We start from the raw sequence: 12,134 nt of genomic DNA, 5'->3' as shown, positions 1-12,134 counted from the left end.
GTGGTTCGTGCCTTGAAGTTTTACTTGCAAGCGACCAAGGATTTCCGTCAAACATCTTCTCTGTTTGTTGTCTATTCTGGAAAGTGTATAGGTCAAAAAGCTACGGCTACCTCTCTTTCTTTCTTTTTGGCTGAAAAGCATCACCCGTTTGGCATACGAGACTGCTGGACAGCAGCCTCCTGAAAGAATTACAGCTCATTCTACTAGAGTGGTGGCTTCCACATGGGCTTTTAAAAACGATGCTTCTGTTGAACAGATTTGTAAGGCTGCGACTTAGTACCTTTTCCAAATTTTCCAAATTTGATACTTTTGCTTCTTCTGAGGCTATTTTTGGGAGAAAGGTTCTTCAAGCAGTGGTGCCTTCTGTTTAGGTATCTGTCTTGTCCCTCCCGTTCATCCGTGTCCTGTAGCTTTGGTATTGTATCCCACAAGTAAAGGATGAATCCGTGGACTCGTCGTATCTTATAGAAGAAAAGGAGATTTATGCTTACCTGATAAATTGATTTCTTCTATGATACGACAAGTCCACGGCCCGCCCTGTCAATTTAAGACAGATTATATTTTTTGTTTTAAAACTTCAGTCACCTCTGCACCTTTAGTTTCTCCTTTTTCTTCCTATACCTTTGGTCGAATGACTTGGGGGTGGAGTTAAGGGAGGAGCTATATAGACAGCTCTGCTGTGGTGCTCTTTGCCACTTCCTGTTAGCAGGAGGATAATATCCCACAAGTAAAGGATGAATCCGTGGACTCGTCGTATCATAGAAGAAATCAATTTATCAGGTAAGCATAAATTTCCTTTTTTTCTTTCGTGATTCAGATAGAGCATGTAAAAATGTTTTTATATATTTATTTATAAAGCAAAACATAATTCAAAAAACAGAAATACATTTGTTATCATGTACAAGAATAAAAATAGACAATTTGAAAACTAACAAGCTATTAAAGTGCAATATAATCTGATAACCTTGCTTCACTTGAACAATATTATGTTAGTTCCACTTAACATATAACTTTAAAGGGCCACTGTAAGTAAATATTTTCTATGCATGTTACTAACTACCCCAAATAAGCTTTTTATCAATAGCATTTCATTAACATATCTCTACTGTATATCAGAAATCTTGTCTACAAATTTAATTGTTTTCCAAACCCACTCCGTGGGTATCCTTTTCTCTGTACCAATCCGTTTACAATACCTAGGTTTCAAAATGGCGCTTTAAACACAAAGTTATTGGTTTAAGTATTTTCAACACTCAGTGCTGAAAATAGTGGGCAGGATAACGTGACATCATCGGCGAATAAAAGATATAACTTTTAGAATGTTATGAAACTTGGTTTTGGAGAAAATATAGGTCAGTAGGTTTTAATTAATGTTTATTAACTTTAATATGTTAGTTGTTTAGCTTAAAAATTATAACAGAAAATAATCCTTTAAGATTATATTTAATACCGTTGACAATATTATTACATCTTATACATTTATCTCTGAAAATGGGATTTTATTTACTTTTTCATGACCACCCCTTTACCCCCCCCCCCCCCCCTCGTGCGGAGAGAAAAAAAACATAATATTAACAACAACTAAAAAAGAAAAGAAGAAAAAAAGGAAGAAGACCCTTCCTTCTTATCCCCCTTCACTCCCCTACTGACCCCTTCCTGATACCTACCAGTTCTCTAATAAAACTATTTCTGTATTTTTAAAAGGGAAAATTATATGATTTATTTCTGTGGGAGAAAATATTTTTAGAAAAGTTGCCCAATTGTTGAAGAACCTTTTGATGTCCTGATCATTATCTATATTTGTGTCCCTTTGTTCTAATATACATTGTTTTTTCATGCAGTTTTTCACTTCAGAGAGACTAGGGATTGACCGACTCTTCCATTTTTTACAAATTAAATATCTACTAGCTAGAATAGTAGAAATTACAATTTTTCATTGTTTTGTTTTCCGGATTCTTTCTTTAGACAGAGTACGGTCTGATAGAATGTTAGAGAAAGAGGGGCTATTTTTAATACATTTTTTAACCAGTATTCCACCTTAAGCTAGAGAATTTTAACTTTTGGACAGTGCCATACCATATGTGGAAAATCAGCTGCAAAGTATGAACATTTAGGGCACTTATTAAACCCTAAGTTGCCACATCTATAGCCTTTCTCGGGGGTAAAATATGCCCTATGGAGGAATTTAACGTGGGCCTCTCACCATGTGGCCGAAAGTGTGTTCTGAGCAACCTTTTTAATTGAAAGTTGCAGAGTTTTTAGGTTTATATTGCTCTGAACAATTAATGTGTTCCAATATAAGGCCAGCTGTGTTAAAACAGAGACACCTTTGTTTGAACCTAGGAAATAATAACATGGTGCAATGGACATACGAGCATTCCTGGTTAACACTAACCAGTCTTCCAGTTTCCCATACTCCAGTTCCAACCTTTTTCTTTAACTAATTCCAACGCGAAATGCCTGAGTTGCAGGTAAGCGAAGAAGTCTCGGTTTGGCAGATTAAACTCTGTGTTTAATTCCTGGAATGATTTAATACATAATAAACCTTATTTAGACCCACAGAATCCCATCTTCTAAAGACCGCAGAATGAGTGCCTGCTTGGAATTTAGGATTTCCTAGTATCGAAAGATAGGTAGAGGCTTTACTATTAATTAGAAGGAGCTTGGTTTTTTTTTTTGCCATGCTTTAAGCGGATTATAAATTGTTTTAAGCTTCTTAATTTCTGTCAGGATTTCTTTTAAGTCTAGGTGGGTCATTGCGGAAAGGTATATGGGGAGCATGCAGTTTTAAGCAACTTTCTAATTTACTCCTATTAAATGTTCTTAATTCTCTTGGTATCTTTATTTGAAAAGGAAGAATATAAGTTTAGATGCCAGACCATTTTTGGTGAACAACCTGGGTTGTTCTTGCTGATTGGTAGATACATTCACCCACCAATAAACAAATGCTGTCCAGAGTCTGAACCAAAAATTGGCTGACTCCTTAGCTTAGATGCCTTCTTTTTCAAATAAAGATAGCAAGAGAACTAAGAAAAAATAGGAGTAAATTAGAAAGTTGCTTAAAATTGCATGCTATATCTGAATCATGAAAGCAAAAATTTGGGTTCAGTGTCCCTTTAACAGCTTTGCTGTGGTGCTCTTTGCCTCCTCCTGCTGGCCAGGAGTGATATTCCTAACAGTAATTGATGATGTTGTGGACTCTCCATATCCGGAAAGAAATAGATTTATCAGGTAAGCATAAATCTTGTTTTTCTAAATCTATCCTAGATATAGTGACATTTTTAAAGCAATCAAGAATAGTATGCAGATTTTTTAGGGACACTAAAGTCCAAATTAAACTTCATGACATGAGAGCATGTAATATTAAACAGCTTTCTAATTTACTTCTATAATACAATTAGTTAACAGTTTATACATATAAGGGGCTGCAATTGGCTGATGATGGTCACATGATACACTGGGCAGGGATATTTAATTAATATATGCAAAATTTGTCTGAAAAAATCTGATTTTTAATTTTTTTAAATTACTGTTTTTATGCAATTCTACTGTCTTTGAAGGGACAGTCTAGTCAAAATTTAAACTTTGATTCAGATAGGGCATGCAATTTTAAACAACTTTCCAATTTACTTTTATCATCAAATTTGATTTGTTCTCTTGGTATTCTTTGTTGAAAGCTAAACCTAGGTAGGCTTATATGCTTATTTCTAAGCCAAGGCCGCCTCTTATGTCAGTACATTTTGACATTATATTACAACTTTAGTTTGTGTGCCATATAGATAGCATTGTGCTCACTCCAATGGAGTTACTTAGGAGTCAGCACTGATTGGCTAAAATGCAAGTCTTTCAAAAGAACTGAAATAAGGGTGCAGTCTGCAGAGGCTTAGATTCAGTTTAATCACAGAGGTAAAAAGTATATTAATGTTACCGTGTTGGTTACGCAAAACTGAGGAATGGGTAATAAAGGGATTATCTATTTTTAACAATACAAATTCTAGAGTAGACTGTCCCTTTAATCATTCTTTACATATTAAAGAAGTGAGCATAATGTTTTAGTTTCTATAACTGAAGCCAGTTAGGGAAAGTTATAAATAAACTTCAAGAGTAACAATCTCATATTTTTTAATATCCCTTTTAAATACAGAAGAAACCCCCATTTATTTATTTGTTATGCAATTTCTAACTAGTCTAGGACTAATAGACGTTTACAGAGCTCTATATTTAGGTATATGTTTTTATATTTTATAAAATGATACCTCTACTTTAAGGGTAATGGTCAAAATGGAACATAACACTCTCAAAATTTAGATCAATCATAGTATCTATCTTGTTTCTTATTTTTGCCTTTCCTGAATGTTTCCTTGGTTATTACAAAAAGAAAACAAAAAAACTGCAAGGAACTGTTCTGTTATGTTTAATGCATGCTGATATTTATCCTCCTTATTTCCCGAAGGTATAGTGGAAAGACACCATTTTCAAAATGAAGGCTGTCCTTAAAAGAGAAAGCAAAAAGGAAATGCCAGAGTCTATTCCGCTGCTCGGTTAAAGCCTGAACTATGGGTGAACCTACTTGTTGATTTTGCCTATGTCAAAATGTGAGTTGAATTCCCATTTTGTATGTTTAAGGCTTAGTGTCTGGAAAACTTGACATTGAATTTTCAGACGTTTATATATAATTGATGAGGATAGACTTTAATATGCTTTTTCACTCGTGTGTGTGTGTTTGTATGTACAGTTGTATGCAAAAGTTTAGGCACCCCTGACAATTTCCATGATTTTCATTTATAAATAATTGGGTGTTTGGATCAGCAATTTCATTTTGATCTATCAAATAACTGAAGGACACAGTAATATTTCAGTAGTGAAATGAGGTTTATTGGATTAACAGAAAATGTGCAATATGCATCAAAACGAAATTAGACAGGTGCATAAATTTGGGCACGTCAACAGAAATATTGCATTAATATTTAGTACAGCCTTCTTTAGCAGAAATAACAGCCTCTAGACGCTTCCTATAGCCTGTAATGAGATTCTGGATGAAGGTATTTTGGACCATTCCTCCTTGCAAAAACATCTCCAGTTCAGTTAGGTTTGATGGTTGCCGTACATGGACAGCCCGCGTTACAAATCACCCCACAGATTTTCAATGATATTCAGGTCTGGGGACTGGGATGTCCATTCCAGAACATTGTACCCGAGTAGATTTTGAGCCCGGCGTAACTTCAGCTTTGTAACTGATTCCTTTGTGTGTATATGTATGTATTTATGTATATATGTATGTATATGTATGTATGTATATATATATATATATATATATATATATATATATATATATATATATATATATATATATATATATATATATATATATATATATATAAATAAAAAAAATATATTTCTCCTACATTGGTGTGTCCGGTCCACGGCTTCATCCTTACTTGTGGGATATTCTCATTCCCTACAGGAAATGGCAAAGAGAGCACACAGCAAAAGCTGTCCATATAGCCCCCCCTCTGGCTCCGCCCCCCAGTCATTCTCTTTGCCGCTCTGAACAAGTAGCATCTCCACGGGGATGGTAAAGAGTATATGGTGTTAGTTGTAGTTTTTATTTCTTCTATCAAGAGTTTGTTATTTTAAAATAGTGCCGGTTTGTACTATTTACTCTACAACAGAAAGTGATGAAGATTTCTGTTAAAAGAGGAGTATGATTTTAGCACCAGTAACTAAAATCCATTGCTGTTCCCACGCAGGACTGTTGAAACCAGAGAACTTCAGTTGGGGGGAACAGTTTGCAGCCTTATCTGCTACAGGTATGACCAGTCTCTTTTCTAACAAGACCTAGTAATGCTAGAAAACTGTCAGTTTTCCCTTATGGGATAGGTAAGCCATTTTCTTAGACTCAGTAACAGAATTAAGGCTTATAAATTGGGCTCTATGCTGGTTGACACTATTGTGGGCTTAATCGATTTATTTTTATCATATTTATATGACATTTGGAGTGTTTTGTGAACTTTTAAACACTTTTGGGAACGTTTAATTGCGCCTGGCAGTTGTTTAGACGCCTAATCTAGTCAGAAAGGCCCCTTCACTCTGGTATGCAGAGGGAGGAGGCCTCATTTTCGCGCCTCAGTTGCGCAGTTACTTCTATAGGCAGTGCATGCAGCTTCATGTGAGAGGGTCCTGTGGCTGAGAAACGGACTCCGGCTTAATTCTGTGGTGAATAACCCCTACGGAAGGTAAAAGCCGCAGCAAAGTCTGTGGCAGGGACTGTAGTGTGTTTAAACCGGTAAATTGAACTATTAGCTCCGGTTTGCTCATTTAAGGGTTTAGAGACTTCAAATTTGGTGCGCAATACTTTCATAGCATTAAGACACTGGGGTGTAAATTTCATAAAGATCGGATATTTCCTTGATAGTTTTTCGAACATTCAGAAATAAAGTGTGCTCTTTTTATTATTTAAAGAGACAGTAACGGTTTTGTTTAAAATTGTTTTTATTGCATTAATAGCCTGCCTAAATCTGTCTAACATGTCTGTACCTTCAGATAGCATATGTTTTGTGTGTATGGAAGCCAAGGTGATTCCCCCTTTAAATGTATGTGCAAATTGTGCCATGGCGTCCAAACAAAGTAAGGACAGTACTGTCACATTTAATAAGGTTGCCCAAGATGATTCTTCAAATGAAGGTAGTGGGGATAGCTCATCATCCTCTCCTTCTGTGTCAACACCAGTTTTGCCCGCGCAGGCGATACCTAGTACATCTAGCGCGCCCATGCTTGTTACTATGCAGCAATTAACAGCAGTAATGGATAATTCTATAGCAAATCTTTTATTCAAACTGCCAGCATTTCCCAGAAAGCGTGATTGCTCAGTTTTAAATACAGAGGATGAGCAAGTAGGCGCTGACGATAATTTATCTGTTATACCCTCACATCAATCTGAGTTGGCAGTGAGGGAGGGTCTGTCTGAGGAAGAAATTTCTGATTCAGGAAAAATTTCTCAGCAGGCAGAACCTGATATTGTGGCATTTAAATTTAAGCTAGAACATCTCCGCGCCCTGCTTAAGGAGGTGCTAGCTACTCTTGATGATTGTGATTCTTTGGTGATTCCAGAGAAGTTGTGCAAAATGGACAAATTCTTAGAGGTCCCAGTGCACGCTGATGCTTTTCCGATACCCAAGAGGGTGGCGGACATAGTGACTAAGGAGTGGGAGAAGCCAGGTGTCCCTTTTGTTCCACCTCCTATATTTAAGAAAATGTTCCCCATTGTCGACCCCAGAAGGGATGCATGGCAAACGGTCCCTAAGGTAGAGGGGGCAGTTTCAACGTTAGCCAAGCGCACAACTATTCCTATTGAGGACAGTTGCGCTTTCAAAGATCCTATGGATAAAAAATTGGAAGGATTGCTTAAAAAGATTTTTGTTCAGCAAGGTTTCATTCTTCAACCAATTTCGTGCATTATTCCTGTCACCACGGCGGCGTCTTTTTGGTTCGAGGAACTAGAAAATTCGCTCCAAAAGGAGACTCCATATGATGAAGTCATGGACAGAATTCACGCACTAAAGTTGGCTAATTCCTTTATTTTAGATGCCGCTTTTCAATTGGCAAAATTAGCGGCGAAAAATTCAGGTTTTGCAATAGTGGCGCGCAGGGCGCTTTGGCTAAAATCTTGGTCGGCGGATGTGTCGTCCAAAACAAAGTTGCTTAATATTCCTTTCAAAGGTAAGACCCTTTTCGGGCCAGAATTGAAGGAGATTATTTCAGACATCACTGGGGGAAAGGGCCATGCCCTCCCACAGGATAGGCCTTTCAAGGCTAAGAACAAATCTAATTTTCGTTCCTTTCGCAATTTCAGGAACGGACCGGCTCCTAACTCTGCAGCCTCTAGACAAGAGGGTAACGCTTCCCAGCCTAAACCAGCATGGAAACCATTGCAAGGCTGGAACAAGGGTAAACAGGCCAAGAAGCCTGCTGCTGCTACCAAGACAGCATGAAGGGGTAGCCCCCGATCCGGGACCGGATCTAGTAGGGGCCAGACTTTCTCTCTTTGCTCAGGCTTGGGCAAGAGATGTTCCGGATCCCTGGGCACTAGAAATAGTCTCCCAGGGGTATCTTCTAGAGTTCAAGGAACTTCCTCCAAGGGGAAGGTTCCACATGTCTCGCTTATCTTCAGACCAGATAAAGAGACAGGCATTCTTACATTGCGTAGGAGACCTATTAAAGATGGGAGTGATACACCCAGTTCCAACAGCGGAACAAGGTTGGGATTTTACTCAAACCTGTTTGTAGTTCCCAAAAAAGAGGGAACTTTCAGACCAATTCTGGATCTAAAAATCCTAAACAAATTCCTCAGAGTTCCATCATTCAAAATGGAAACCATTCGGACGATTTTACCAACAATCCAGGAGGGTCAATATATGACTACCGTGGACTTAAAGGATGCGTACCTGCATATTCCTATCCACAAAGATCATCATCAGTTCCTGAGGTTCGCCTATCTGGACAAACATTACCAGTTTGTGGCTCTTCCGTTCGGTTTAGCCACTGCTCCCAGAATTTTCACAAAAATGCTAGGGACCCTTCTAGCGGTTCTAAGGCCGAGGGGCATTGCTGTAGCACCTTACCTAGACGACATTCTAATCCAAAGCAAGGGCTCATACAGACATTGTTTTAGTCTTTCTCAGGTCTCACGGGTGGAAGGTGAACATAGAAAAGAGTTCCCTGTCCCCGTCCACAAGGGTTCCTTTTCTGGGAACAATAATAGATTCTGTAGAAATTAAGATTTTTCTGACAGAGGTCAGAAAGTTAAAGCTTCTAAACGCTTGTCAAGTTCTTCAATCTATTCCTCAGCCTTCCATAGCTCAGTGCATAGAGGTAATAGGATTAATGGTTGCAGCAATGGACGTGGTTCCTTTTGCTCGAATTCATTTAAGACCATTGCAACTGTGCATGCTCAAACAGTGGAATGGGGATTATGCAGACTTGTCTCCCCAGATTCAAGTAGACCAGGTAACCAGAGACTCACTCCTCTGGTGGTTGACTCAAGATCACCTGTCTCAGGGAATGAGTTTCCGCAGACCAGAGTGGGTCATTGTCACGACCGACGCCAGTCTCTTAGGCTGGGGCGCAGTCTGGGACTCCCTGAAAGCTCAGGGTCTATGGTCTCGGGAAGAGTCTCTTCTCCCGATAAACATTTTGGAACTGAGAGCGATATTCAATGCACTCCTGGTTTGGCCTCAACTAGCGAAGGCCAGATTCATAAGATTTCAGTCGGACAACATGACGACTGTAGCGTACATCAATCATCAGGGGGGAACAAAGAGTTCCTTGGCGATGAGAGAGGTATCCAAGATCATCAAATGGGCGGAGGATCACTCCTGCCATCTATCTGCAATTCACATCCCAGGAGTAGACAACTGGGAGGCGGATTATTTGAGTCGTCAGACTTTCCATCCGGGGGAGTGGGAACTTCACCCGGAGGTCTTTGCCCAGTTAACTCAACTATGGGGCATTCCAGATATGGATCTGATGGCGTCTCGTCAGAACTCTAAGGTTCCTCGCTACGGGTCCAGATCCAGGGATCCCAAGGCGACACTAGTGGATGCATTGGTGGCGCCTTGGTCGTTCAATCTAGCTTATGTGTTTCCACCGTTCCCTCTCCTTCCCAGGCTTGTAGCCAGGATCAAACAGGAGAAGGCCTCGGTGATTCTAATAGCTGCTGCGTGGCCACGCAGGACTTGGTATGCAGACCTGGTGAATATGTCATCGGCTCCACCATGGAAGCTACCTTTGAGGCAGGATCTTCTAGTACAAGGTCCATTCGAACATCCAAATCTAGTTTCTCTGCAACTGACTGCTTGGAAATTGAACGCTTGATTCTATCTAAGCGTGAGTTTTCAGATTCGGTTATAGATACTCTGGTTCAGGCCAGAAAACCTGTGACTAGGAAAATCTACCATAAGATATGGCAAAAATATATCTGTTGGTGCGAATCCAAGGGATACTCTTGGAGTAAAATTAAAATCCCTAGGATACTTTCCTTTCTCCAAGAAGGTTTGGATAAAGGTTTGTCAGCTAGTTCTCTAAAAGGACAGATATCTGCTCTGTCTGTTTTGTTGCACAAACGTCTGGCAGCCGTGCCAGATGTACAGGCATTAGTCAGAATCAAGCCTGTCTACATACCTATGACTCCTCCATGGAGTCTAAACTTAGTTCTTTCAGTTCTTCAAGGGGTTCCGTTTGAACCCTTACATTCCATAGATATTAAGTTACTATCTTGGAAAGTTCTGTTTTTGGTTGCTATTTCTTCTGCTAGAGGAGTTTCTGAATTGTCTGCTTTGCAGTGTACTTCTCCCTATCTGGTATTCCATACAGATAAGGTAGTTTTACGTACTAAGCCTGGTTTTCTTCCAAAAGTGGTTTCCAACAGGAATATTAACCAGGAAATAGTTGTTCCTTCTCTGTGTCCAAATCCAGTTTCGAAGAAGGAACGTTTGTTACACAACCTAGATGTGGTCCGTGCTTTAAAATTCTATTTAGAAGCAACAAAGGATTTCAGACAGACATCATCCTTGTTTGTAGTTTATTCTGGTAAGAGGAGAGGGCAGAAAGCTACTGCTACCTCTCTTTCCTTTTGGCTGAAAAGCATCATCCGATTGGCTTATGAGACTGCCGGCCGGCAGCCTCCTGAACGAATTACAGCTCACTCTACTAGAGCTGTGGCTTCCACATGGGCCTTCAAGAACGAGGCTTCTGTTGAACAGATCTGTAAGGCAGCGACTTGGTCTTCTCTGCATACATTTGCCAAATTTTACAAATTCGATACTTATGCTTCTTCGGATGTTGTTTTTTGAAGAACGGTTTTGCAACGTGTGGTGCCTTCCGTTTAGGTTACCTGACTTGTTCCCTCCCTTCATCCGTGTCCTAAAGCTTTGGTATTGGTTCCCACAAGTAAGGATGAAGCCGTGGACCGGACACACCAATGTAGGAGAAAACAGAATTTATGTTTACCTGATAAATTTCTTTCTCCTACGGTGTGTCCGGTCCACGGCCCGCCCTGGCTTTTAGTCAGGTTTAAATTTTTTATTTTCTGTACACTACAGTCACCACGGCACCTTATAGTTTCTCCTTTTTCTCCTAACCGTCGGTCGAATGACTGGGGGGCGGAGCCAGAGGGGGGGCTATATGGACAGCTTTTGCTGTGTGCTCTCTTTGCCATTTCCTGTAGGGAATGAGAATATACCACAAGTAAGGATGAAGCCGTGGACCGGACACACCGTAGGAGAAAGAAATTTATCAGGTAAACATAAATTCTGTTTTACACAGTATCTCACAAAATTGAGTACACCCCTCACATTTTTGTAAATATTTTATTATATCTTTTCATGTGACAACACTGAAGAAATTACACTTTGCTACAATGTAAAGTAGTGAGTGTACAGCCTGTATAATAGTGTAAATTTGCTGTCCCCTCCAAATGACTCAACACACAGCCATTAATGTCTAAACCGTTGGCAACAAAAGTGAGTACACCCCTAAGTGGAAATGTCCAAATTGGGCCCAAAGTGCCGATTTCCATCTTAATATGGAAAGAGTCTACAGCTGCCTTCCTTACTTGTGGGAAATACTGAACCTGGCCACCAGGAGGAGGCAGACACCTCAGCCAAAGGCTTAAATACCTCCTCATTACCCCAGTCATTCTTTGCCTTTCGTCACAGGATGTTGGCAGAGAAGTGTTAGAAGATTTCGGAGTAGCCTCTTATGGAGGGTAGTACTCTTCGAGATGGGACTGGAGTTTTAAGTAGTCCTGTCAGCCTCTCAGTGAGAGCATGGATGAAAGTTAGAGTCCGGAGATGCAGGGAGAGTCTTTCTGTGAAACCATCCCAACTCATATTAACAGCTCCATAGGCAATCAGCGTTGACTAGTTTCGCTGCCTGCTTTCTTCACTCAAGTCCATGTCAGAAGTGATGCTACTATCTGTCACACTTGAAGGGCCGTGTTTCTGTTCCACGGCGTAGTTTCTGGTAAGATCGTTTCATATTTTATACATGTATGATAACACAAGAAGACAGGCTCACAGTGTGCATCCTTTTATCTGTATAGAATCAATGGTTAATATCTCCTTAGAGGGATTATT

At 39.7% G+C, this 12,134-nt stretch overlaps 1 protein-coding gene across 2 annotated transcripts in view; it reads left to right on the top strand.

Annotated features, from left to right (window-relative positions):
- CHD6 (chromodomain helicase DNA binding protein 6) overlaps positions 1 to 12,134 on the top strand; it is a 1,034,665-nt gene that overhangs the window by 110,465 nt on the left and 912,066 nt on the right. For both annotated transcript variants that reach the window (XM_053712106.1, XM_053712055.1), the window contains exon 3: positions 4,454 to 4,595. The gene's annotated coding sequence lies outside the window, so the exon portion shown is untranslated. The remainder of the gene's footprint in view (positions 1 to 4,453; positions 4,596 to 12,134) is intronic.

The sequence above is a fragment of the Bombina bombina genome, chromosome 1 (genome assembly GCF_027579735.1).
Source record: "Bombina bombina isolate aBomBom1 chromosome 1, aBomBom1.pri, whole genome shotgun sequence".
Taxonomy (NCBI): Eukaryota; Metazoa; Chordata; class Amphibia; order Anura; family Bombinatoridae; genus Bombina; species Bombina bombina.
Note: the sequence above shows the minus strand (reverse complement) of the source record. Positions and strands in the feature narration are given on the sequence as shown.